Raw genomic sequence first — 25854 nt, 5'->3', positions numbered from 1 at the left:
CGACGCTAGATGCCGACGCCGGATTTTCTGCGACTCGGGGCCCTTAACGCTGTCGTTAAACTCCTGGAGCTTCATTTTCAGGAAAACCCAGAAACGTTCCCGACTTCAACAAACCTCTTGAGCGGTGTATGGAGTTTATAAATGACAGTCCTGTAACGTTCTTATGAGCAAAAGCCGCTTTCATTCAACCTACTGTTATTCAGAATCTGTACAGGGTATGGCCACATCTATACAACTGGCCGGTAACCCATCTCGTGGCCCCCAAACCATCCTCTTGGTTACGGGCCTGCCGTACTACACAATGAAGACGATCACACCACGGGGCGCATTAAATACGTGAAATGCGGTAGTTCAGATACGATGTGTGAAGTAGCCTGGCGATAGGTCCTTGACAAGAACACTTTGCGAGACTCCGCGTAGTTGCATTATTGCAGTTATTCCAGGCGACTTCCAATCTTGCGGCAAAACAGGTGACCACTTACCTTATGTCTAGAAACGGTCACTGAGTACACGTCCGGCGATTTCCTCAATTCAGAAAGAGATGGGCCGCTAGTTGCTGATATTTTGGCGTATAAGCTGGCGCCGACACAGAGAGTTGGCATAAAGGCTGAACCATGAGGAAAGTTAGGTGCCTGGGCACTCTCAATCCAGGTTTTCTGAAAGTGGTAAATGTTATGGGGAAGAGACAGGCTGTACAGTTCATTCGCTATCAGGTCTACATCGTCGACATTTCACTTCCATGAAGCAACTACAGAATTTCAGCATATGATAGTTAAAGATGAAATGCGGATAAATTATGCCACAAGGGCTTTGCAATAAGTTCCTTACGCAACACGTCACGCAATTTTGCGAGTATTATCGTCTATGTTTCCCAGTGCATGTACAGAGAACTAAGTCCCACCAGTTTTACCATTGTTGAAAATGCGGGCTTGTTTTTCTATTCATTGTGTGGCCATCATCGTTGACATTTCACTACCACAGAGCAATAACCCGAATTAGATTAGCAGAATGTGAAACACTAGTAAATTTCATCATCGTGCGTTACTGCGCCATCGCAAAATATATGCTTGTAATTGCCTGCCATCTCTACTTCACTTTGGTAGGTGGTAGGAAAGAAAGTCACAGGTCTGCGCGGCACATGCAGCACAGTCACAGCGTAAGCTGATGGAGCGGCTCAAGAGTAGCTCCAATTTCGGCACCACGCACAACAGGGTCTCCGCGGCAAAGTCTCTTCGCCTAGTTTTGACGAGAACAATCCGAACTGTCCGCCCGGCGTCGACGGCAAGCTGCGGCTTGTAATGCTCTCTGCACAGCAGTCTGCTGAGCCCGATGGTACCTGGCTGTAGCCGCGCACGTATCTATTCGCTTCTTCAGCAGCCATTCGTACTTTGCGAAGAGACGCCATAACGTGTACCGAACAGGTATCCAGAATACGTGGCACACATCTCATATACCTTGACCCATGGCACGGTACGTTGTTGATGACGATGATTGTTTAATGGAATCTTCAAAACGGGCCGATGACAAATAGTCACCTAGCCTGCTTGAGTTAACCAGGTCCAGTTACATGCAGCATGCAACTGCTATATGCAACTTGTAACATGTCGGGCACGCTGCGTTTGCAGTTGCCTTAACTAGATGGCGCTACCATACTGGCGGAGGCTCGGGATCGTGTTGATTGCACGCCTCGTCTGAATCGCATCTCGTCGTCCGCGCCTGCGCGCCTGCCTAGGGTAGCAACATAGCGTCCTTGCTGTTTCAATACACGAGCGCTGTGGGGAGCTTTTCCTCTAAGAGTTGGAACTATGTAACCGGGATGCCATTAAATCACTATGATCGTTGTGTCTCCTCGCTGTAGGGCATTTTTTCGCTGCCTGATAGCAAGCACTCGCGTGGCTCATTGGTACAGTTACTTCCGCGCAGCGGGCCCGGGTTCCATCCCGGGCCCGCTGCACCAAAAACGGCAATGCATTTCCCGCGATAGCGGTTACGGACACCGAACACGGGCGGCGGAGGTGGACACCATCGCGAACAGAAATAGTTATTGGAATGAGCCCATAACAGCTTACGCTGTAAAGAAAGTAACCGTGTGCATATAATAAAGGGTACTGTGGGGACCATGGACCCCTGTAGTAGGGTCACATGACATGTCCTAGCTTCCCTCTATATCGTGCACCAGTGCGTGAAAACTTAGCAAATATATTTTTAACGCGCAAGCGTAACTGACTAGCTAGCGCAATCAGCGAAAGTTTGTTCGAAGCCACCAATTAAGCGCACGTCACTAACTTTTTTCGTAATTCTTTGATCACTGTTTCATTATTATGCAAAGTTTTCATTGCGTGGCAAACATACCATGTCTTGCCTTCCGCACTCTGGTGGCAGCTCCCAACTTGTTCCTCCTACAAGGCATGTGGATTCCGCGCCTCTGTCATATTCGTAGGTTTCAGCAACAAAAATGAGGGCAGAGTTCCTTTAAAAAAAAACAAAAAACACGTGAATTGTTACATTTTAAGAGCACTATGGAAGTTATGGTCATTACTGGTACAGAATCCTCCAGAGAAAGCTTTGCTAATTTCACAAGTAACCGCGTGCATATAAGAAAGGGTATTGTAGAGACCACGCACTCCTTATTAGGGTCACATGGCATGCCCCAGCTTCCCGCTATACCGTGCGCCAGTATGTGAAAACTTATCAAATATATTTTTACGCGCAAGCGTAACTGACTAGCTAGCTGTTCCTCTTACAAGGCGTATGCGCACGTGTATGTTAAACAGCAACTATACGTGAAAGTCTTGGGCAAACAGCGTGGGGAAAACAAGCAATTGAGGTAAACAGCAACTATACATGACGCTAGCCAAACTTGGCCACAATTACCGGTGTCAGGCGCCACAATGAAGTGGACTGAACGAAGATCCCAATTTACGACCTTTATATTTGAATCCAGGTGTTAAACCACTGCTCCACGCCTGCATTAGAAGCCGAATGTGGCAACTTTTACACGTGAAACAGGGGGTGGACTACTTTGTTTCGGCAATAAAGCGTCCCCATGACACGTAGAAATAAAGTAAAGTGATGCAGTTATGTGTAGAAATAAAATCTGTTTTGGGCTATTTTCTTTCTTTCATGCTATATCTTTATGCTATCTTCGACTGGTCGCCTCCATCCTCCGAATCGGAGTCGGGCAGATCCGGCTTGCCTCGAACTCTGAGGCAGAGGACAAGCGTGCAAGTCGAACGTGCGACTCACAGTTGGTGGAGGAAATGACAATGCGACACAATTCCTGCGTCCGCTCCAGCATCAGGTACATAGGCACTTCTAGTTTACTACAACAATGCAACAGAGGAGCCAACCTGCCTATCGCAGGGTGCGGTGGCTAAAGTCGCGTGACTACAGCAAAAACACAGTTTCGAGTTGAAGCTGTGTCGAAGCCTAGTCAGCGCCCCCAACGCTTTCAAGCAAAATGGCGGACGCGCGGATGCGACCGTTTGGTGTGACGCTGAAATCCAGACCACCGTCGCTAACAATTAACTCAGCAGATTCTTTTTGCTACAGTGATTGTGGGCGGGAAGTTTTTGTTAACTACTACACCAAAGCTCTGTCTGAATACTTGAACAGCAGCAAAGTGGTTGGACTGCAAAGTAGGACTAGTGAGACCGGAAACACTCAATCTCGGCGACTGCTCCGACGAAAGGGCTAGGAGCGCCTCAGAGCGCACGACGCGGGAGGAAAGCGATCGTAAAAAAACCAGCCGAACGCAAGGCACGCATCCTCTTTCAACCAGCCTAAGACAACCGCGCTCGCGAGAGCGCTCTAGAGCGCTCCGAAACGACCAATCGAAGGTACCATTAGTCGCTTCACTTGTTGCGCCAACGGACGGCGCTTTCGCTCTTATCGCTTCGGCTGCCATTCCGTTCGTCTGCTCTTGCCGCTTTCTACATACGTGCATGCCTTTGCCTTCTACTGTGCGCATGGACTTGTTTCTGTATCGGCCAGCGCTCCAGCAAAGTATGAAAAACGGAAGGCCACAAGACGTTTTGCGCGGCTCTGTGGTGGGTCAACACGGGAAGGGACAGCAGGACCCTTTTTTTCAACTTCCAAGAGAATGAAAGCTAAGCATGCTTTTACAGCGAAGCTGTATACCTCTACCACCCAAGGAAATTTTAGTGTCGGCGTAAGCGAAAAACACCATACCCCATACTAGCTGTGCGATAGCTTCGCCGAGCTGGGGGAGACAGCTGAGAGAGAAAGAGTGAAAGCAGATTATTAATGTCGGGGTAGCATGCACTAGTGGCAAGGCTATCGACACAGCGGAGCTGATCGGCTCCTAGCTGGTCCTGGCTATACGAAGTGATGCCAAGTTATGCAAAGTTTCCTCGTGGTCCGTGACATCAAAAAAGGGTTTATTTACATCATTTACATTTTGAGAGTTTTCAATGTACCAGCACAAACGAGCATCCTCACAGCACTGAAGTTCCGCGTTTTAAGCCCTTCCTTTTCGACTTTTCTCTCGTAGAGGAATTCACTGCTCTCGTCCAATCACAATTGCCAAAACGTTCGCAAAATCTCGCCCCTGACGTACGCGCAATCGCTTGGCGACTTGCGAACCTCAACTTTGATCCGTTTCCATGGAAATTCTTGCAGTTGGCCCCTTGTAAGAATAATGGGACTTTTCATGAAGATCAACTTGACAGAGAGATGGGCCTTCACGCTAAATAGCGTTCCACGAAGGGCAGCGTTGTCGTCGTCTCAAGTGAGCTCTTTTGTTGGTCAAAGTCCATGCCGTGACGGAAAAGAGCGACGATGTCCTTTAACGACGCACGAGACCGATGACTCGGAATTCGTCTCGCCCATCAGCTCTGAGCTGTCGGACAGCCGAAGATACGAAACATAATGGCATGTCCATTAGTCTTAGGTGACGCTAGTCTAGTCGCCGGCGCCCCGGCCTTGCAAGGCACCGAAAGGAATGAATGGCATTTTATTTGCGCAGGTCTGTCGGTGCAGCATTCGTTGGCGAAAAGAGCCCACGGGCTCAACTGTGCTAAATGCCAGTATACTAACAGTCAGCATAAGACTTATTACTTCAATTTTTTCCAACCACAGCTCCATTATGGACAACTGCACCTGGTCTGCGTTTGGGTGTGCGAAATGTGCTGTTTTCAGCCCTTCAACCGGTCTCGCTTAACGAATTTTTTTTGCATAAATAATCACATATACCTGTTGCGACAAACAATTTGCGTTGCTAGGGATGTCTCGCGTAAAGTAAAAAAAAATTATTACTTACGCTATTCAGAAATTGTAAGAAGCTTGTGTAAATGCGCCTATAGAATGTGCAGTTTGTACTGTAGATGAGAGATACTCAGGTCTACAATATCCTTTTCTGTATTGTATTTCTTGCTGTAAAATGTTGGTAATAAAATTGCACAATAAAGCACATTTAACTGCCCGTTATTGTCCTGCCGAAGCGCAGTAGCCACGCGCTATGGCGTGCTTGCTATAGCAAAGAGATGCGCTGTTGCTGTTTATTCAATACATAAACCGCAAATACAAAAGGAAATGGTCATTACAAAATAGACAGCTCGTGCTAGTTTCCTCTTGCGTCAACCGATAAAATTGCACGCTCGTCGAGCGCATTGCAGACAAACGGGATAGCAGTCTTCCACTCCCGGCAGCAACAATACCATTACCATAACAGCAGGCGTAAGTTTTCTTTAATATTTCTTTCTCAGAAGCATGGCCTACCAAGCACCAGGGGAAAAACTGGCGCTATAGTGACGCAATTCCTGTTTACCTGGGGGTATCCCAGCTGACATAGCCGTGCGTGAAACCTGACGAGTGACGCTAGTTTAGAAATGCTCTTCGAGTGCTCCAACCAACCCAGAGGAACAGTTGACGTGTTCTAACGCGCCGGTGGGCCGATGAGGCGCGCACAGGGCACGAATGGCTCATACCTCCTTACGTAATGGCTCATACCCCCGTTCTGCTTGTACCTACCACCATTAAATTATTTTCATTAATTATCTTGATGGTTAATTTGCCCTTTCCTGAACGAAAATTATGCTCCTATATCATTATATAACTCTGACTTGAACCATTACCTCCTTTTAGATGGGTTTTTATTATTCTTAGCGTATCGGACGCTTCAACTTTCGGTTACCTGAGGCAGACTTGCGGTGCGCTACTTGAGAAAGATAAAGTCGGTAGGTGGTAGCGCCATCTAAACTGGGGAGGCTTATACAGTGCTGTCTAACGGCTGTGTTCTCTGCTACAGAGATGTTCCACAGAAGAGAGATTACAGGGTAGCTTACAGAGAGATTACAGGGTCCATGTGGACGTGAATTTATAAGGGCATAGGGGTCTACGTTGATAAATTGGACAACAATGATGAGAGTCGTAATAAAGCTAAATAGAAGATGGACATTAAAGGTGATGCAAGCCATTGTTCCAACCTCGAGTTGAATTAGCAATCAGACAGGGTGCAAACCGAGTACGCTGTTGTAATGGGCGACTGGTCATGGTCGAGGATGGCAGGATATTAGGTGAGTGATGAAATTAGGAAATTAGCAGGTGCAAGTTGGAATCAGCTAGCGCAAGACAGCGCTAGCTGATCGCTGGGAGCGATCATGCAGTGGACATAAAAAAACTGATGGGCACGAACAATGAATGGCTCATACCTCCTTACGCAATGGCTCATACCCCCGTTCTGCTTGTACCTACCACCATTAAGTTGTTACCACAAAAGTAACAACTTCGTACGGAAATCCCATTTCTAGAATAGCCGAAGCAGCCGGGGTGATGTAACCATCATTCCTATGCTGGCTGAACCACCCTGCTTACTGCTGCCCGAGATGCAAAACGACGTACGCACCGTGAAGCTGTGATGCATTCAGTGTGACGAGCTATCACACGACAAATTCACGTGGACGCACCTTCACTCTCCACTGTATCTATGCAGCTCAGCCAGATCCAAAGAGGTCTTGCTATGAAATGAAGCCATGAAAGGGAAAATGCTTCCGCACTCCCTACGCCTGGCTTATATTCCTGTATAGACATTGGTCGACGTGTATGAGCCCAAGATGACAACAGTGTTTAGTACCAGGCACGGAAATCCTTTCGTGAGGGGCGTGAAATTCTGTTCTCGTGCAAAACGACCTATATTAGCCAGTTATTGTCCTGCCGAAGCGCAGTAGCCATGCGCTATGGCATGCTGGCTCACGTATCAATAGGGTAAAATTATTTCAATTAAATTCTTGGGTTTTACGTGCCAAAGCCACGATTTGCTTGTGAGGCATGCCGCAGTGGGGAACTCCGGATTAATGTTGAATACCTGGTGTTCTTTAGCATGCACCCAACGCAGAGTACACAGGCGATTTTGCATTTCACCCCCATCATAATCCAGCCACCGCGGCCGGGATTCAATGCCGCGCCCACAGGCTTAGCAGCGCGACGCCATAGCCACTACACCACCTCGGCGGGTCGGGTGATAAGGCGCTATTGCAGCACACATGCTCGTCCTATTGCCGAGGCATACGAAAGAGGTGACGCAGGCATGAGCACCCCATTGTTAGCACTAACTAAAAGTGAAATCAATTTTACGATGCTTCTCGCAGTCACATATTGGTTGTTCGTATTTAATAGTGTTCTTGCAATAAATCGAAGAGTTAAGCTTTTTGTGGTGTGCGTTCTCTTTTGTTCTGTCACCGTCATCTTATGCGCGGCTTTTGCCCTACCTGTACTATAATGACTTATGACATGTGGGAATCTCCAGAATACTTTCTAAACCTCCATCAGTGAGGAGAGCCGAACCACAATTATTTAGTTACAAGTGAGGACTTTTTTCTTGCTTTTTATCTCGAGCATCATTGAGCTACGATGCCTGTAGTGCAAATAGGGGCACTCCTCATTACGTCAACGTTATCAGACGCCTAGCAGCTATCAAACTGCAGTTTGTGCTGCGCAGTGATATAATCTCGACCGGGTGAGGTGGGTCGTCACCGCAAGAATCAGAGACGATGAGGGCGGGCATCGTGATGAAGAAAAATAGAAAAGACTTCACTTCATTGGTACATGGTTGTGACTATCCGAGTCTCGAGTGGTTCTGCCTAACATGGGGGCCAGGACGACGGCCTTAACCACTCGCGGTCTTGTAGTAGCCGATGTCCACCATGTGGACGTGAACTTGTGGAATCAGTGCCTTTGACAGGTTGTCAAGTCGACGACCTCTTCCCCTTCGTGCCTTCTCACTTGGGTGCTCGCACTAGCGTCCGCTCAGAGCGCAAAAGGGGTGACGCTTTCTCGGAAATGAAGGCGATTATCTCGACATGGGAAAAGCGCGCGGCGATGTTCCACACTTGAGGGAACCGAGTTTCCAGGAAGAAGATAGCGCGCTGCGATGTTTCCGGCACTTGTGGGAGCCGAGTTTCCGGGAAGACGATAGCGCGCGGCGAGGTTCCCCACACTTGAGGGATCAGAGTTTTCCAAGAAGATAACCGCCTCCCGTCATGGGAAGCGCACGGCGACGTTTCCCACACAGTTGAGCTGTCGAATTCTTTGCCGATCATAACAGCAGCAGCAGGGGCCCCCAATGCTCCGTGATCCTCGTATGGTATTCTTAGGCACCGTCTTAGAAGCATCAGCCCGACGCTTAACCTCGTTATCGCTTTCCGTGCTTCACCCTTGGGGCCGTTTGGTGCACAGCGAAGATGACAGCAAAGTGGCTGAATTTGTGAAAGTGACTTCCTTCTTCAATCAAAGTTCTTAATGCATCAGCTCGCCTTAAAATGTCGGCAGAGGCTCACAATAAAATAGCCTTTGACGAAGTAGCAGAGTTAATGCAGAATTTCTTAGCCAAAAAGTTGATTACACTTTTTGGGTGCAACCGAAATGGCAACACACGTAACTTACGACGCCGTATGAGAGCGAAAAGGAAGCGAAGCTAGCATTAAACGATAAGGAAACAAAGAAGCTGGGTCAACTTGTAGCTTGATTGCAGATCACGTGTCTGTAGTTGAGGCGATAGAGTTTCATACAATTGCTAGAGGAAGCAGGGTGGTTCAGCCAGGATAGGGATGATGGTTACTACATGCATTTGCCTAAACGCCATTCGAGCTTGAGAGGACTTCGCGACTGCAAACTTTTCAAAAAAATACTGCGTTGTAAATAAATGAATAAACAAAATTATCCGACGGCAGCATTCGAACACAGGACCCGTAGCTCTGAAGCCCCATATTCACACCATTACACCACGGATGCATAGACAAGTCGAGCTCCTGCAATTAGCAGAGATTACGAGTGTTGACAGTCTTATTGCCTTCTGGCGGTTAAAAAATGGTATAGATTGCTTTGAAGTTTAGGCCAATAAAGACGAATAATGGGTAATAAACGAATACTCAAGAACCCTGAAGCCACAAGCCATCATTTCCATGGTGACCGAAACTATGGTTGAGGCTTTATTCTGATGAAAAATCAATGAGCACCCCTTTTTGATAGCTTCCGTTCCCCGGCGTGTGCTGCAGCGATGACAAGCGCAACCATGCTCACCCGTTCATCCTACCGCCACCACTAAAATGGCATTGCCAAAATTACAAACTGGGTAAACGAATTTTTTTCGGCACTAATTAGGGAAAGACCCTGAGGCCACCAGCCATGAAAAACCAAAACAGAAGCCGTGGCTACCAACCTTGCCTAATTTAAGGCAGGAAACTTGGCAACTTAACATTCGCACTTGCTTTTTGCGACGTCGAATCGCAGTGACGTATCAGCGTTCATCCCTGATACACTGATGCCTCGCAGAAAAGTGTTTGTTTTGCAGGTTCTGGCGGCCGCATTGCAACAGAGGCGAAATGGCCAAAGGCGCCTATAATGCAATTTCGGATCCTGGTTATAAATCGTATGTTGGTGGCCTCAAAGCCTCGAGACACTAACTACAGGGGCGCTACAACGTAAAATGGAATCAAACGGTTTTGACTCCAATTTCTGCAATCAGCCTATCTGTCAAGCCTGGCTGTCACGCGACGTCACGAAAACCGCGATAGCTCCCCATCTGATATAACGTGTACACACTGATTATACATGATTAAACCGCACAAAAGAAAAATAATCATTCCTGATTCGATGCCTTTTCACCATTAGCCCTCTGCTACTGGTCCAATATTTTTTGGCTACGCCCACTTCGCCTGTCTGTCACGCGACCTCACAAAACCGCGAAAACTCACCACGTCAAAGTGACGTGTACGCGAAAAAAATGCATTAATATGCCGAACAAAACTGAATTTTTTTCTGAATAGGCACTGACTGCCCCGTTCCGTAAGGAATACAAGATGGCTGCCCGCCGATCGCTCAGGCCCTCGCTACTCGCACCTGCGGTAAGCATGTATTTATTTGCGCATGATACCTTTTTGCGTGGCAGTAAAACATTATCGAGCCCTTTGGCACGCATACGACATCGTTCTGCCAAACCTTCCTTGCTGAGGATCCGTTTTATCAGCATTTTTATCCTTCCCTTGCATGCCGCCCCGATTTTCGACCAGCCACCGCAAGCTAAGTAAGGCGAAGCGGACCAATCGGAGAAGCCGGCACCACCCTCTTCATGCGGTTACCTATTTTCACTGTGCTGGCTCGGCCTCACCGAAACATTCTCCGCTAGAGCGTGCTCCTTGTCGTTGATCCTCACTGCCTTCCCAGTCTAATAACTTGAATACATCTAAGCATGCAGTGACCCCTTTGTAGATCATTGTAGATCTTTGTAGATATTTGCCAAGAACCTTCCCACTGACGTCTTAATTACAACCCCTTGCGCAAGGGTAAATTATACTGGTTCAGCACGGGTGCGTTACGGACAGTTTTTGCTGGGGTACTCGCCATAGAATGCTTACGCATTAAAATAGCGAAGCTTTACAAGCACGAAGACAGTGTACACACACACAGGCGCCGATTCCATGAGCGGCGAAAGCGAATTCGATTTCACCATCCCTTTGACAGATTTTAACTTTAGTTGGGGCTTAACAGAATCACCGAATTTCACATCCCAATTTTAGTTGTGTTCACAAGAACGGCTTGCTGCTGCGGCGCGAAACGCTTATCGCTATGCTCTTGGAGTGGAATGGCGTCCATGCTGAACCCGTGTAATTGAACCTTGCGCCAGGGGTGCTAATCAACAAACGAGGCAAAGAGAAACATCTTTCCAATGCTAGTAACTGCATGCTTAGAAGAAGTATATATCTATCAGACTGGGAAGGCTTAGGAGTGAGGACCAACGGCCAATATCTAAGCCAACTTCGGTTTGCTGATGACATTGTCCTATTCAGCAATAATGCATACGGCAGCCATTGCCAAATCTTGTCTGGGAGCTTAGCACTGTCGTTGAAAAGAAAAGTGTACAATCATTGCATTCTACCAGTGCTAACATAGGGGCAGAAACTTGGAACAGAGAAGCTCGAGAGCAAGTTAAGGACAGCATAAAGAGCAATGAAACGAAAAAAGTTAGGCGTAACGTTAAGAGACAGGAAGATAGCGGTGTGAATCAGAGAGCAAACGGAGATGACTGATATAATTGACAGTAAGAGAAAACAATGGAGCTGGGTAGGCCTTGTAATGTGTGGGGTAGATAGATAACCGTTACAGAGTAGGTGCAAAGAGAAGGGAAGCGCAGACCACGGAATCTCGGAAAACGCTAAATATCCGAGCAGCCTTTAAAAGTAGGTTGATGGAATTAAGAAATTTGCAGGTAGAAATTGGAATCAGCTAACGCAAGACAAGAGTAACTGGTAGCAGTGGACATAAAAATATGCAAGAGTCTGGGGTTTTACGTGCCAAAATCAGCTATCATTATGAGACACGCCGTAGTGGAGGGCTCCGGATTAATTTTGACCACCTGGGGTTCTTTAACGTGCACTACAACGCAAGCATACAGGCGTTTTTGCATTTCGCCTCCATCGAAATGCAGTCGCCGCCGGGATTCCATCCCGCGATGCAAATTAAATATCGGGGGCTATCAACAGATGACATTTCCCGGAGAATTGAGACCGAGGGCTGTTAAATTACAATGCTTTCTACGGACGGCAACGGTGTGCAATCGGAGACTTACGACGCCGTATGAGAGAGAAAAGGAAGCGAAGCTAGCATTAAACGATAAGGAAACAAAGCGCTGGGTCAACTTGTAGCTTGATTGCAGATCATGTGTCTGTAGTTGAGGCGATAGAGTTTCATACAATTGCTAGAGGAAGCAGGGTGGTTCAGCCAGGATAGGGATGATGGTTACTACATGCATTTGCCTAAACGCCATTCGAGCTTGAGACGACTTCGCGACTGCAAACTTTTCAAAAATATACTGCGTTGTAAATAATTGAATAAACAAAATTATCCGACGGCAGCATTCGAACACAGGACCCGATGCAAATTTATTATGTCGATTTAGGTAATTATTGCCAACGAACGCGTAGGCCAACTAAGGCCCTTCCTTCTAATGTCGTATAAAATTAAAAAAAAAGCTTTCACGGAAGTACCTTTAAGGCTATAGTAAGGCTATAGATTACTTGGCCGTGGAATGATAAGGGTATGATAATGATAATGCCCACTATAGATAAATACTATGCTATCGTGGAACTTTAGATGACAGTATCTTAGCATTACCGTTTTTATGAAATTGACCGCTAATATACTATCCTCTAACGTTCCGCCGTCGCATAGGCGATTCTAGATGGCCTACCGAAAATTACCAGTTAACGTAGAAAAAGCAAAATACATCATCGTTCACTCGCGAAAGCCTTGACATGACAACGCTCTAGAGCTCGCCTCTTCGTTCAAATATCTTGGCGTACTAATAGTCTGTCACCTACACTGATACGCGAAATTACTTTGACAGCAAAACTGTTTCGTGACTATTTAACATTTATACATTATAATCATCATCGCCATCAGCGTATATTTATGTCCACTGCCGGACGAAGGCCGCTCCCTTTTATCTCCAATTACTCCTGTCTTGCGCTAGCCGATTCCAGCTTGCGCCTGCTTCATCCTAACTTCATCCTCCAATTTCCTAACTTCATCACCCCACCTAGTTTTCTGCCGTCTTCGACTGCGTATGTATAGTGGGCATTATCATTATCATTACCCTTATCATTCCACTGCCAAGTAATCTATAGCCATAACGGTACTTCCGCAAGGTTTAATTTGTTGCTGTTGCAATTGATATACTGTGAGAGCGGTAATTTCGTACGATTCACTGCAGTGCGATTTTGTCCTATTGATCCTATAAGGTCCTATAAACAATATCGCGTGGTATGAATTAAGAGCCACAAATGTTTTTAGTATTTTAGCATTTATGGCACTGTCATTGGTTTCACCTTAACACGAGTTTTAGGGCTCTTACAACAAGCTACGGCCAAAGAAATCTTCGGAAATTCAAAACTCACATCTGACGCTCGATGCCTTCGGCGATTTGTGTCCACTTGGTTGGCTCTATTTCGGCGATGCTTACGAAGTATCTAAGTGGTTGTGCTGAGGGTTGGTTTATGTTCAAGAGCTTGCGCACATACTTCATAGATACCTGAAAAATGAAATTTCATTAGTCTTTCATTCATTTCTTGCGTAAGCTTTGTACTCTCTGCTGGCAAAGGCTGCTACTAGACCACAAAATTACACCGCTTTGTTGTTGTTGCCTCAAAACTTGTGCAACTACTTCAAGAGAACCACTGGTCTGAAGTACTATCGACCAAAGTTTAGGGACCACGGAATCTCGGAAAACGCTAAATATCCGAGCAGCCTTTAAAAGTAGTCAGTAAAACCGCACATAAGAATGTTGTTCGCATATACCAGTAAAGGCCAGTACCATGCTGCGTTTTGAGGCTGCGGCGATATTCGACTTTTTCTATTATATTATATATATAATAGATATTATATTATATATATTATATTACAAGGGCTCAGTGGTGTGATGAATGGTTTTCAATATTTTGATGAATTAAGATGGAGTGATACTCTGCATTGTGCGAAATACTAGATACAAAAATAGCTTGGGCAAATGAAACTAACGAGATTATGGCCATGCGCACTATCGATATTCGACAATACGGTGATAAACGATAACCGAGCACTCACCTCGAAAAACGTCTTGCAGCACCTTTCAAATCTCGCAATGTTTTTGAGATGATTAGTTCCAAAGTACGTGATGTTATAGCCGATGTACTCCTCAAGGAACGCCATATCGTCCACAGTCATACTGGTGGTCGCAATTCTGGAGGGAATCCAGAAATTTCAATTCAGAGCTCCGAAAGTTCTATAGACAGTCTGCTTAGGGTTCCTCTGCTTAGGGTTCCTCTGCTTAGGGTTTTCACGGCAGTTCTTGACTTCTCAATTTGCGAACTATTTTCAGGCCCGAAAATGTACTACTATAAATTGCACTGCAATATTCCTTACGACTGGCCGCCTTTTTATGTGGCCTCGTCATGGGCTGGCCAGGATATTCCAGGGGCAGTCATTCCTTGCTCATTTCTCAGAACTGTTGCAATCAAACTGAACGAAACCACAGCCTCGCCACCATACTCGCTGGACCTCATTGCTGAGCAATGCACTACATGGCGCTCTCTATATATGCATCATAGGTGTCAGCTTTTGTATCAACGGCTTTGAGAGATCACGTTCACACCTATTGCCGCACCTACGGAGTTTCTGTACTCCTCAACCATCGCAAACTTGTGTGGTGTGGTGCTAAAACTGTCCAAGGGGTTTGCTAAGGCAACGTATAGAATGTACAAAAGTTTTGTTTATACTGTCTAGAGCATATGACACCAATTATTCAAAATAAGGCAAGTTTACACTCGGTCGCGCAAAGCTTAGGCACACCGAAGTGCTACTGCTAAGTATGAACGTGGTTGCTACTAGGTCTTAACTTGCCTGCCTGCCTGCCTGCAATTTAACTACGCATGTAGGAAGGTATTCTCGAGCGATCATTTTTGGGGGTACCTTCCCTTTCGCGACATTTCGCTTGACTAGCGCTGGACGCGTCGGCACCTATATACGAGCGACAGCGTTCCTGGCATGCCACACGCAGGCAGGCTAACCAAGGCTGGCACAGTGCCAAGAACGCTGCTGCTTGCGACGCCCAACGCGTTGGAGGCTAGCTGCTCGATATCAATCGGCCAGCTTCGCTGTGTCTTGAACATAGAGTTTCACACTATAAAACCTAGAGGGAAATGTGGCGCTGCTGCGCCGTGGTATTCTCGCTCGCTTTGGAACAACTTGTCTGTTCTTGCTTTTCTTCGCTTGATGCTGCATTGTAGGTGAGTAAACTTTATTGAGAGATGTAATTTGGGTGAATTAAAACCTTTTATGTAGATTTTATTTTAAGAACGCGTTATTTGTGTAGCCATATCCACGTTTTAGACGAAGCCTCGTACAACACCAGCCAACACAAGCCTCGCAGGCACATATCCCGTCATTCCCATGAGGGCACGGCAGCCCTTTAAGAAACTCGCATAGACGGTGGCGCCAGTTTACGCTCTAGGTGTTATAGTGAGAAACTCTATGGTCTTGAACTTGTGCGAGGCCTAGTACAAGCTTTCGCTTTATTTTTCTCCTGGCTCAGCGCGCCGCGGAGAGGAGAGGCAGGGAGCTGGCGAGGAGGATACCGCGTGCGCATGCACGCGGTCTCCTCGTCTTCCTCCGGGTTGCCATGGCTACCATGGCTACACACCACAAATTGCAGCTGGCTTAAGCAGCGTCGCTGTTAATAGCTTCAGAGATGGGAAACGAATTGTCACCACATCTCATATAACGGCTAATTTCCTGGCTATCGCAAAACTGTGCCGCTATCGGCAGGCTAAATTGCTACAGCGTGTGTTCGGTAATGTAAATCGAGTCACTTAAATCACATGGATGGTGTAACCATACGCATAGCATAACATTGATGTACTATGGCCTATACTGTCCCACATCTTCAAGCTCTCGTTGAGCATCGTCACCCATCTTCACTAAAATTGGTCAAGGTTCAAGCATGGTAATAAATCTGATCCATCTTGTTATAGACCGATATATGTCCTGAGTATACTAAATGATAAATACTAAATTAAATTTCTAGAAAATACAACGTAATTAGCCCGCAGCAACATGGATTCCCCGACCAGGTTTTTCCACATTCACCGCAGTGTTCTCTCATTCATGTACTTGTCGCACTGGTATGTGACCTAAGAAAAGCCTTCGACACAGTCGAACACTACATCCTACTAAATAAAGTAAAATACTATGGTTTTAGCGCAGAGACGGCAGAGTTCCGTAGGAAGTTACTTAAAAAACCGCCGTCAGGTAGTCTCGCAATGAATAACTTCATATCGCCTCCTCGGCGAATTAGTACAGGTGTTCCCCAAGGATCAGTTCTGGTATCTTTTTACATATTAACAACATGCCCAATGCCCTAAGTTCAGCACAAATACTGGTGTATGCCGATGCCAGTTATAATGAGATCCAGAATGTTCAAAGGAAAGGTAATGCCGAGGCGATTCTAGATGGCCTACCGAAAATTACCTGTTAACGTAGAAAAAGCAAAATACATCATCGTTCACTCGCGAAAGCCTTGACATGACAATGCTCTAGAGCTCGCCTCTTCGTTCAAATATCTTGGCGTACTAATAGTCTGTCACCTACACTCATACGCGAAATTACTTTGACAGCAAAACTTTCGTGCACTATTTAACATTATCATCATCATCGCCATCAGCGTATATTTATGTCCACTGCAGGACGAAGGCCTCTCCCTGTTATCTCCAATTACTCCTGTCTTGCGCTAGCCGATTCCAGCTTGCGCCTGCAAATTTCCTAACTTCATCACCCCACCTAGTTTTCTGCCGTCTTCGACTGCACTTCACTTCTCTTGGTATCCATAACTCTAATGGTCCGCCGGTTATCATTCTACGCCTTACATGGCCAGCTCAGCTTTAATTTTTCCGCTTACTGTCAACTTGAATATCGGTTATCCCCGTTTATTCTCCGATCCACACCGCTCTCTTCCTGTATCTTAACCTTAGGCTTAACATTTTTCGTTCAATCGCTCTTTGTGCGGTCCCTAACTTGTTCTCGAACTTCTTTGTTAACCTCCAAGTTTCTGCCCCATATGTTAGTACCGGTAGAATGCAATGATTGGAGACTTTTCAACGACAGTGGTAAGCTCCCAGCAAGGATTTGACAATGCCTGCCGTATGCGCTCCACCCTAATTTTATTCTGTAAATTTCCTTCTCAGGATAAGGGTCCCCTGTGAGTAACTAAACTAGATAAAAGTACTCCTTTACAGAATCTAGAGGCTGACTGGCGATCCTGAATTCTTGTTCACTTGCCAGGCTATTTAACAATAACTTTGCCTTCTGCATCTTAATCTTCAGCCACACTTTTACACTTTCTCGGTTAAGGTCCTCAGTCATTAGCAGTAATTCGTCCCCATTGTTGCTGAATAGGACAATGTCATTTGGAAACCGAAGGTTGTTGAGATATTCGCCGCTGATCCTCACTCCGAGGTCTTCCAAGTCTAAGAGCTTGAATACTTGAAGCCTTCCAAGTCTAAGAGCTTGAATACTTCTAAGCGTGTAGTCAATGGCGTTGGAGAGATTGTGTCTCCTTGCCTGACCCCTTTCTTGATAGGTATCTACTTTTCTTGTGAAGAACCAAGGTTGCTGTGCAATCCTTGTAGATATCTGCGAAGATATTCACGTATGCCTCCTGCACTCCTTGATTACGCAATGCCTCTATGACTCCTGGTATCTACTGAATCAAATGCCTTTTCATAATCTATGAAAGCCATATAGAAACGTTGATTGTACTCCGCAGATTTCTCGATCACCTGATTGATGACATGGATATGATCCATCGTACAATATGCCTTCCTGAAGCTAGCCTGTTCTCTTGGTTGGCTGCCCTGAATCTAATGGAAATAATCTCAGTGAGTATTGAGACTGAAAGCAAGCTATTCTTTAACCTCCCCCTTTTTATGAAGGGGTCTAATGTTGCCGTTTTTCCAGCTTTCTGGTACACTTGAAGTCGTAAGGCATTGCGTACAAAGGCCGCAAGCTTCTCAAGCATGTTATCTCCATCTTTGGTTTAGTCGACTCTTATTCCATCTTTTCCAGCAGCTTTTGCCCTGGTCGTGTCTTTCAAGGCCCTTCTAACTTCATCGCTTGTTATAGAAGGAGCCTCTATCTTGTTCACTACTTCGAATGAAAGTATTTTGGCTGCTCTTGGACTGTACAGGTCTGCATAGAATTCTTCCGCTGCTTTTACTATGTAATCGAAATTACTGATGATATTACCCTGCTAATCTTTCAGTGCATACATTTTGCCTTGTCCTATGCCTGATTTCATGCTGCGTCCATATTTTACTGCTTCCTCAATCTTTTCCACTTTATAATTTCGGATATCCCTTGCTTTTTTCTTATTGATCAGTTTCGACAGTTCAGCGAATTTTATCTGATCTCTCGAGTTTTGACACTTCCATGTTTTGACGTTTCCTTCATGTTTTGCCAAAAAGCATAATACATAATATAAATTATGTCAGCATATAGACTCAAACGAGCCAATTAATAAATTTCAGTTGCAAGTTCATACTCGTTTCTTTTTAACACGAAAGTGTTTTATGCCGGGGTCCACCAAGACTTCACTGACGTATTTCCGTCACGGAAATACGTCAGCTTACAATGTACACGAACATAATACAAAGAAAGAAACCAGAAGAAAAAGTTCCACAAACATGCAAAATTTGGAAATCGAACCCACGACCTCTCGGTCCGCGACGATAGATCGCCGAGCGTTTAACCCATTGCGCCACAAACGCATTTGCAGAGAGCTACACAGACGCGCCTTATATATCTAACACTCCTCCGTGTACCCGCGCTCTTGCTCGGGGCGGTGCCGCCGCCTACGAGCAGAAAAGAGAAGTACTGCATTATGACACTAACGCGCACCGACAGTGAACGCTTCGGTGGTCTCAGCACTACGACGCCTCGATGCCAGCATTCGAAGGGACGCTGGCATCAAGAAGCACTACCAACGCCACCTAGGTGGCGTTCACCGTACTCAGCACAGCGGAGCGTGGCCTCCGCAATTAGCTCTGAAAATGTTTCTGAAGTTGATCGCGGAGGCTGCAATTACGACGCGCTGTACGCGCTGATTTGACTCGGTGACGATTCAGTTACGTGCTTTGTCTTGCGCGTTGTATTAGTGTGTCAGTTACGTGCTTCGTCTTTCGCGTTGTGCTAGCGTGTGCAGCGTAGTGCAGCTTCCATATGCACGACGGTTGCTCATGGTCATCGACGTTGGTAGTCGTGATGGAGGAGACGTGCCACCAGGCGTCAGCGTGGGTGCATCAACGCCTAAGGGCGCTTTAGCCACAAAACACCAATAGACATTATATATCAATGTGCAATAAACATTACACTACTTCTGTGAAGACACGTTTCACTTTCGTGTTCTATACCGATTCCTATATAAGAGGGATCAACCACATTTTTATGGATTTTCTGCCATAGTTCGTGCGCGAAAGCCTGTGTCATCAGAGGCTAGATCCACATCGTCACTGACGAACTAGCACCCCGCCAGTACCAATACTGGGGCGCTATAACGTAAAGTGATTCCAAACTATTTTGATTCCAATTTCTGCAATCAGCTCCACGATTTGTCAAAACATTTTCGGGTCACTCCCAACTTCGCCCGTCTGTCACGCAACGTCACGAAAACCGCGTTAGCTCCCCATCTGATATAACAGGTACACACTGATTATGCATAATTATACCGCACAAAAGAAAAATAATCATTCCTGATTCGACGCCTTTTCACCATTAGCCCTCTCCTACTAGTCATGTTTTCTGGCTACGCCCACTTCGCCTGTCTGTCACGCGACCTCACAAAACTGCGAAAACTCACCACGTCAAAGTGACGTGAACGCGAAAAGATGCATTAATATGCCGAACAAAAGTGAAAATTTTTCTTAATAGCCAGAAACTGCCGCGTTCCGAAAAGAATAGAAGATGGCTCCCCGCCGATTGCTCAGGGCCTCGTTACTCGCAGTGAGCATGTATTTATTTGCGCATGATACATTTTTGCGTGGCAGTAAAACGTTATCGAGCCCTTTCGGCATGCATACGACATCGCTCTGCCACCTCTTCCTTGCTGAGGATACGTTTAGCGGCATTCCTATCCTTCCGTTGCACGCCGCCGCGATTTTCGACCAGCCACGGCAGGCTAAGTAAGGCGAAACTAATCGGAGAAGTCGCCACTACCCTCTTCATGCGGTTATGTATTTTCAGTGTGCTGGCTCGGACCCATCGAAACCCTCTCCACTAGAGCGTGCTCCTCGCCTCTTGTCAGCCAATTAGATAAGAAAAACCGCTGAGTGTAGACAATATTATTGGTTTTGAAAGCGAACACAGGTGACATCCTATAAACGAGGATAGTGTTTGATTGGGTTGTTCAGACAACGCTGTGGGTCCGTAACCACCGATGCTTGCGTCGGTGGTTACGTAAATTTGACGTCAGGAGTTTGGAATCAAAACAGTTTGGAATCATTTTACGTTATAGCGCAACTTACAATCGGTGCTCAGAGCAGCGACTGCTTTCCCTGCGGCTGTCTTTCAGTGTTATCTCTGCTACGTTCTTATGTTGCATTCTCAATAGCGCATCAAACCAAAGCCTCTGAAACGTCGTCCACCAAGCGAGCGCATTCTGTTAGAGCTGTGATATGCAATAGAGCTGCAAGCCAAACACGGTGAATTGCTACACAGACAATATCCATCAATTTATGTAAGTGTGGCCCGTTCCGCGCGAATACTTTCCAGACGAGCCGGAACATCGAAAGCGATTGATAGAGGCAATTCGATCGACTAGTGTTCTCAGCAGCTCCAGGTATTTGCCCCATAGGTAGCTAAGCTTAAAATCTACGTCACTTCTACCACACTTTTTGACGCATTAGGGCCGTTAGGACCTGTTCTCAGTTATGTTAACAGCGGCTGGCCCTAAGAACCTCTATACAGAATGAAATAGCATTAAAAAAGCAAGCGACACTTACTTGTTGTCAAGTGTAAATCCGGTTTCAGTTCTCCGGTACGTGCCATTTGCCAACGTTTGCACAAAAAGCTCGAAGGCGTGTGTCAAGCCTCCAGGTTTAAAAGTGGTCGCTCTTTGCTTATTTCCGACGTTAATTAACAATGTCCCAAAAACAAGGACATTGCACAAACCGTCCGGAGGGAAGGAGTCCTCTGTCAGGGATCCGCCAACCATACAAAGCAGGAATGCTTGGGGCTTGCTTTCTGCAAAGAAATAAATTATGAAGGTTATCGTGCTGCTGCGACTTCTCAAAGTGAATCGCCACAATGTCCGATTTTAATGCAAAGATAGCGTCAACATATTCTGCTACCCACAACGGGTACCTTTTTTCTGGTGCCATTCAGAAGATAGCTGAAAAGCACATCAATTGATATCATGCAAGTGATATCATGCAGTGACGGTGGTGTGTGTGTGTTTAAGTGTGTAGGTGTGTGTGTGTGTGTGTGTGTGTGTTTAAGTGTGTGTAGGTGTGTGTGTGTGTGCGTGTTTGAGTGTGTGGATGTGTGTGTGTGTGTTTGTGTGTAGGTGTGTGTGTGTGTGCGTGTGTGCGTGCGTGTGCGTGCGTGTGCGTGTGTGTGTAGGTGTGTGTAGGTGTGTTGGTTCGCGTGAGGTTTGTGTTTTGCCGTGCTTTTTGCGCGTGCAAGTTGCGCCACCACTTTTTTGCGCGCCAGTAGTGAGAGCAAGCTACCAGTAGTGACAGCCAGCAACAAGCCCGTTCACGAGCCAAATCTCGCTCACGCTCGCTGTACGCAGCTTCACATTTTTTCTTCCACCGGAAGTGTTCTCTCCTCACACAAATGGCGCTAAGCTCCATGAACCGCCGATGAACCGCCATGTTTTTAACGTATGGGCTTCTATGGAAGCTTCGCTACCAGGTGTAGTGAAGGTACCAGGTGTACCTTGAGTGATCTGCGATGTGGCCGAAGTGTGTGCGCGCGGGGGCCTCATCGTAAAAGGCATCTGTGATGGGAGCAAGTGCATGCGCCGAGTGCCGGCAGCTTGGTATGCGCTGTGCTTTCGACGTTTAGTTCACGTTGAAGTGACAGCCAGCGCGAAGGTCAATTTGCTCGCTGCCGCTGGCACGCTTTCTCTCTTCAGTGTTTTGACGAGTTTCCGCGGTCATCGAGCAAGATGTGTTCATGTTTACTCGCGTGCGCGTGACACCGTGCTTGTTTATTTAGTTAGTAAGCGAAGATTTACAGCTTTATACGGCCGATCAAATACTATCCTTACTTCTTATAGCTGTCGACTAATTTGCTATCGCAATCGATGCTTCGCCTTTCGGGCGAAACTGCAACATTTTTAGCGAAGTCCGACAACGACGGCAGAGGGTCGGCATAAACAACTTTGCTCTAAAAAAATTGCCCGCCAATCCACCCTGTGAAGGTGGTTGGAAAGCGAAGCTTTTTACGCCACCCTCACGGTGACTGCGGCGCACTTGATATTTCACACACTACAACGTAACTTTAACCACGGCCTTTATTATTAAAGCTGTAGTGAACATTTACTACACAACAATGTTCACTACTGCTTTATGATCGGTGTGATATACACTCAAATTTTCAGTTTTCACTATAGTTACATTCTTTGCCTAGGTTAAATCAATGCACGTTCCGCGAATGCACGTTCTGCCGTCTTTACTTTCCGTGGTCTACCCATAGTGGCGTAGTCTAGAAAATGAACCGAAGCAGTTACTAGGCTGGAAGGGTTTCGAATGACGTCAACCCTCTTTCAAGCAGCTGCATAAGCTTTGCAACAGCTGCAATCTAATCTTACGGACCACGCCGAGCCTGTTTCCATTGTTTGCCCGCAGCCCTTTTCATCCATCATGTTGGCTCATCACTTTGAGGCTTGTTTTTGTGGTTTTTCTTGCGAAAACGAGTGCTTAGTTGTACGCTGAATGCATGAATTCAAGTAAGCTATACTGCTATGCCTGCAATTGTTAGCGGTTCGTCGGGATGGTTTTTTGATTACAACGACGGACACGACAGAACCCTTGGCTGGTAGAGGTACAAAGCTTCGCTTTAAAAGTCCATGTTCAAGCTAAAATCGGATTCAGTTCGACGGACGAGCCTACGTCACAGTCCGACAACGACTGCACAGAGTCGGCATAAACAGTTTCGCTCTAAAAACGTTCGTGTGCAAACTAAAAGCGGATTCAGTTCAAAGGACGAGCCCACGTCACAGTTGCTCCTTTAGGAAAAGCATTCAGAAAAAGTTGTGTAAAAAATACTTCGTAACGCCAGTCGTCAGCAAATGTATGTGCGGGGCATATTAGCAAAGGCGGCGGGCCAATCGACCACATATATAATATGTGTGCAATGCACCCCCGCCAGTCTAATGAAGGCCGCCATGACTTTCGTCCCCGACATATCGCGGTTTTAAAATTTGTTTTAAAGCACCCTTTCCTCATATCCAAAAGTTTAGAAGAAGAGCAATTAGGCCAGTTACGTTGTTGCTCAGTCTGGCAACACGTCAATACGTTGTAGCAATTTGCACTTGTGTTGAAACTGCACCTTGAGACGTGAGCAACCGGCAGCTTTATTCGTATCTTTCGTGTGCGTATTTCTTGCGGGGATAAATTGAACGTTACCTGCGGTTCCTTGAGGTGCTGTGTTGGGGACTGCTACGTCATCTAGTGGTACTTGAATTCTCATGCGCACTTCTCATGGCCAAAATACGTTTATATATATGCACATCTGGGCCCAAATTCACAAAAACTTCTTGCGCTAGAATTTTTCGCAAGAAAGACTTTTAGCCAATCCGGATGCCAGACATTAGCGAAGCCGGCCAGACAATAGCAAAGCGAACTTACGAAAGAAAAGCTTTGAATCTAGCCCCTGAATGGGAAATACTCGGTCTCGGGTATCCAAGCAAATAATGTCAAAGTAATTTTACAAGAAATAATTTACACGCAATTCATCCCCATTGCGCCACGCTGACAGAAGCTACGAATTGCATGAACTTACCATACACGAGCCATAATTTGCAATAGGGGTCATGTACAAATTGTTCATAATTAAGTCCCGCTTTGTACGGCTTGTGTCCATCGGATTGCACACACGTTCAACACGCTATTAATCCCAAAGATTTCTCGTATGGCATCGCAAACGTCGACTAGACATTGTATTCGCTTTTCTCACTTCATGGAAGCGCTATACAAAGTGTTTATTTTTAAGCTTGACGGAATTTTTAGAAATCGCCTGTGGCAGGTATTGCGCTGCGTTATTCGATGAGGTGGATATTAGTAGCCCGAAAAATCTAAACACATTAGACTATTTATCAAAGAAAGTCGCAGTTTCGCCCGAAAGGCAAAGCATCGATTGCGATAGCAAATTAGCAGACACCTATACGAAGTAGTAAGGATAGTAGTTTATCGGCCGTATCAAGTTGTAAACTAAATAAACAAGCACGGCGTCACGCGCGCACACGATATGAACACATCATGAACACATCTCGCTCTATGACCGCGGAAACTGTTTAAAACGATTGAGAAAGCACGCCAGTAGGAGCGGGCAAATTTACCTTCGCGCTGTCTCGCGTCTGGCTTCAACTCGAACTGAACGTCGAAAGCACAGCGCATACGAAGTTACCGGTACTCGGCGCATGCACTTTTGCACTTCGTATCCATCGCAGACCGCTTTGAAGATGAGGCCTCCGCGCGCGCACACTTCCGCCACATAGCACATCGCTTTCAAGATACGGTGCGCGCGCGGAAGCTTGGTCAGTAGCAGCCGCAAGAGCGGAACGCACCCCTTACCCTACCGTCTCCGTCGCCTCCTCCTCGTGCCTTGCGAGCGAGCGAAGAACGCGCGCTTCCGTCCACATTCCTCTTTCGCGTGCGCGAGATTAAGCGGCGGTTGCCCGCTCACTCTTGTACGCTTTCACTCCCACACACCGCGTACGGCGCGGCGACGGTTTTATCGGCGTTGGACTATACGTAACCTCACGGCGACGACGACAACGGCGGCGGCAAAAATGACCTTGGGGAGTCTATATAATTGCTATCGCAATAAAATTCACTTATTAACTTTACGACACATATTGCAATTGTAGCCGGTGAGCTTGTCAGGCGTATCCACTTGGAATGAATTTCCGGAATGACACCAGTTTGAATATATGCGCCATCCCACTCGCCGCAGAAGTACACGGTTCCACTTATTTTTACCAAAATGCTGGTTTGTACATTGAAGCACATAAGTAACTGGAACGCCCATCCATTTCGTCCCGTACTTTCGAAAATATCTCGAAACTGGTGTCATCCTGGAAATTTATTTCAAGTGGATGCGTCTTGCAAACTCGTCGGCTACAATTCGTAAATTGCAATATGTGTCGTAAAGTAATTAACTGAGAAGTTCATTTTTTGTGGCTTGTTGTTTCTGCTACTAATGTCCACCTCTTCGAATAACCTCCCTCAACAATAAAATGTATGCTAGCTGCCACAGGTGACTTTAAATTTTTTTTAAATTCCGTAGAGCTTAAAGGGTCACTAAAGAGAAACCGGAAGTTGAGCTGAAATGGTAGACTATCCTTTCACGATCACAGTCATACCATTCGTACTGCGAACAGTTGTTTAATAAGCGAGAAAATAGCGAAAAACTGAAGGATAGGTGCTGACTCCCCTTCGAATTTCCCGAACTACACGTTCGTGACGTCGGAAATTACAAACGCAGGCCGGTCGCGATTGGTCGAGAGCGATTGGTCGATTGGTTAATAAAACGCAAAATCAAATACACCTTAAACGCACATAAACAGCATTTGCCAACTTTTTAAACCGT

At 46.2% G+C, this 25854-nt stretch overlaps 1 long non-coding RNA gene across 1 annotated transcript; it reads right to left on the bottom strand.

Moving 5' to 3' along the window:
- Positions 1 to 547: 547 nt before the first annotated feature.
- LOC125947512 (uncharacterized) lies at positions 548 to 13533 on the bottom strand. Its single transcript, XR_007468349.1, has 3 exons — positions 13410 to 13533; positions 2353 to 2470; positions 548 to 656 (listed from the first exon to the last, which is right to left on the bottom strand). It is a non-coding gene; the product is annotated as an uncharacterized LOC125947512 (long non-coding RNA).
- Positions 13534 to 25854: the final 12321 nt, after the last annotated feature.

Source organism: Dermacentor silvarum, chromosome 8 (genome assembly GCF_013339745.2).
Source record: "Dermacentor silvarum isolate Dsil-2018 chromosome 8, BIME_Dsil_1.4, whole genome shotgun sequence".
Taxonomy (NCBI): Eukaryota; Metazoa; Arthropoda; class Arachnida; order Ixodida; family Ixodidae; genus Dermacentor; species Dermacentor silvarum.
This window is presented reverse-complemented; position numbering and strand designations above follow the sequence as displayed.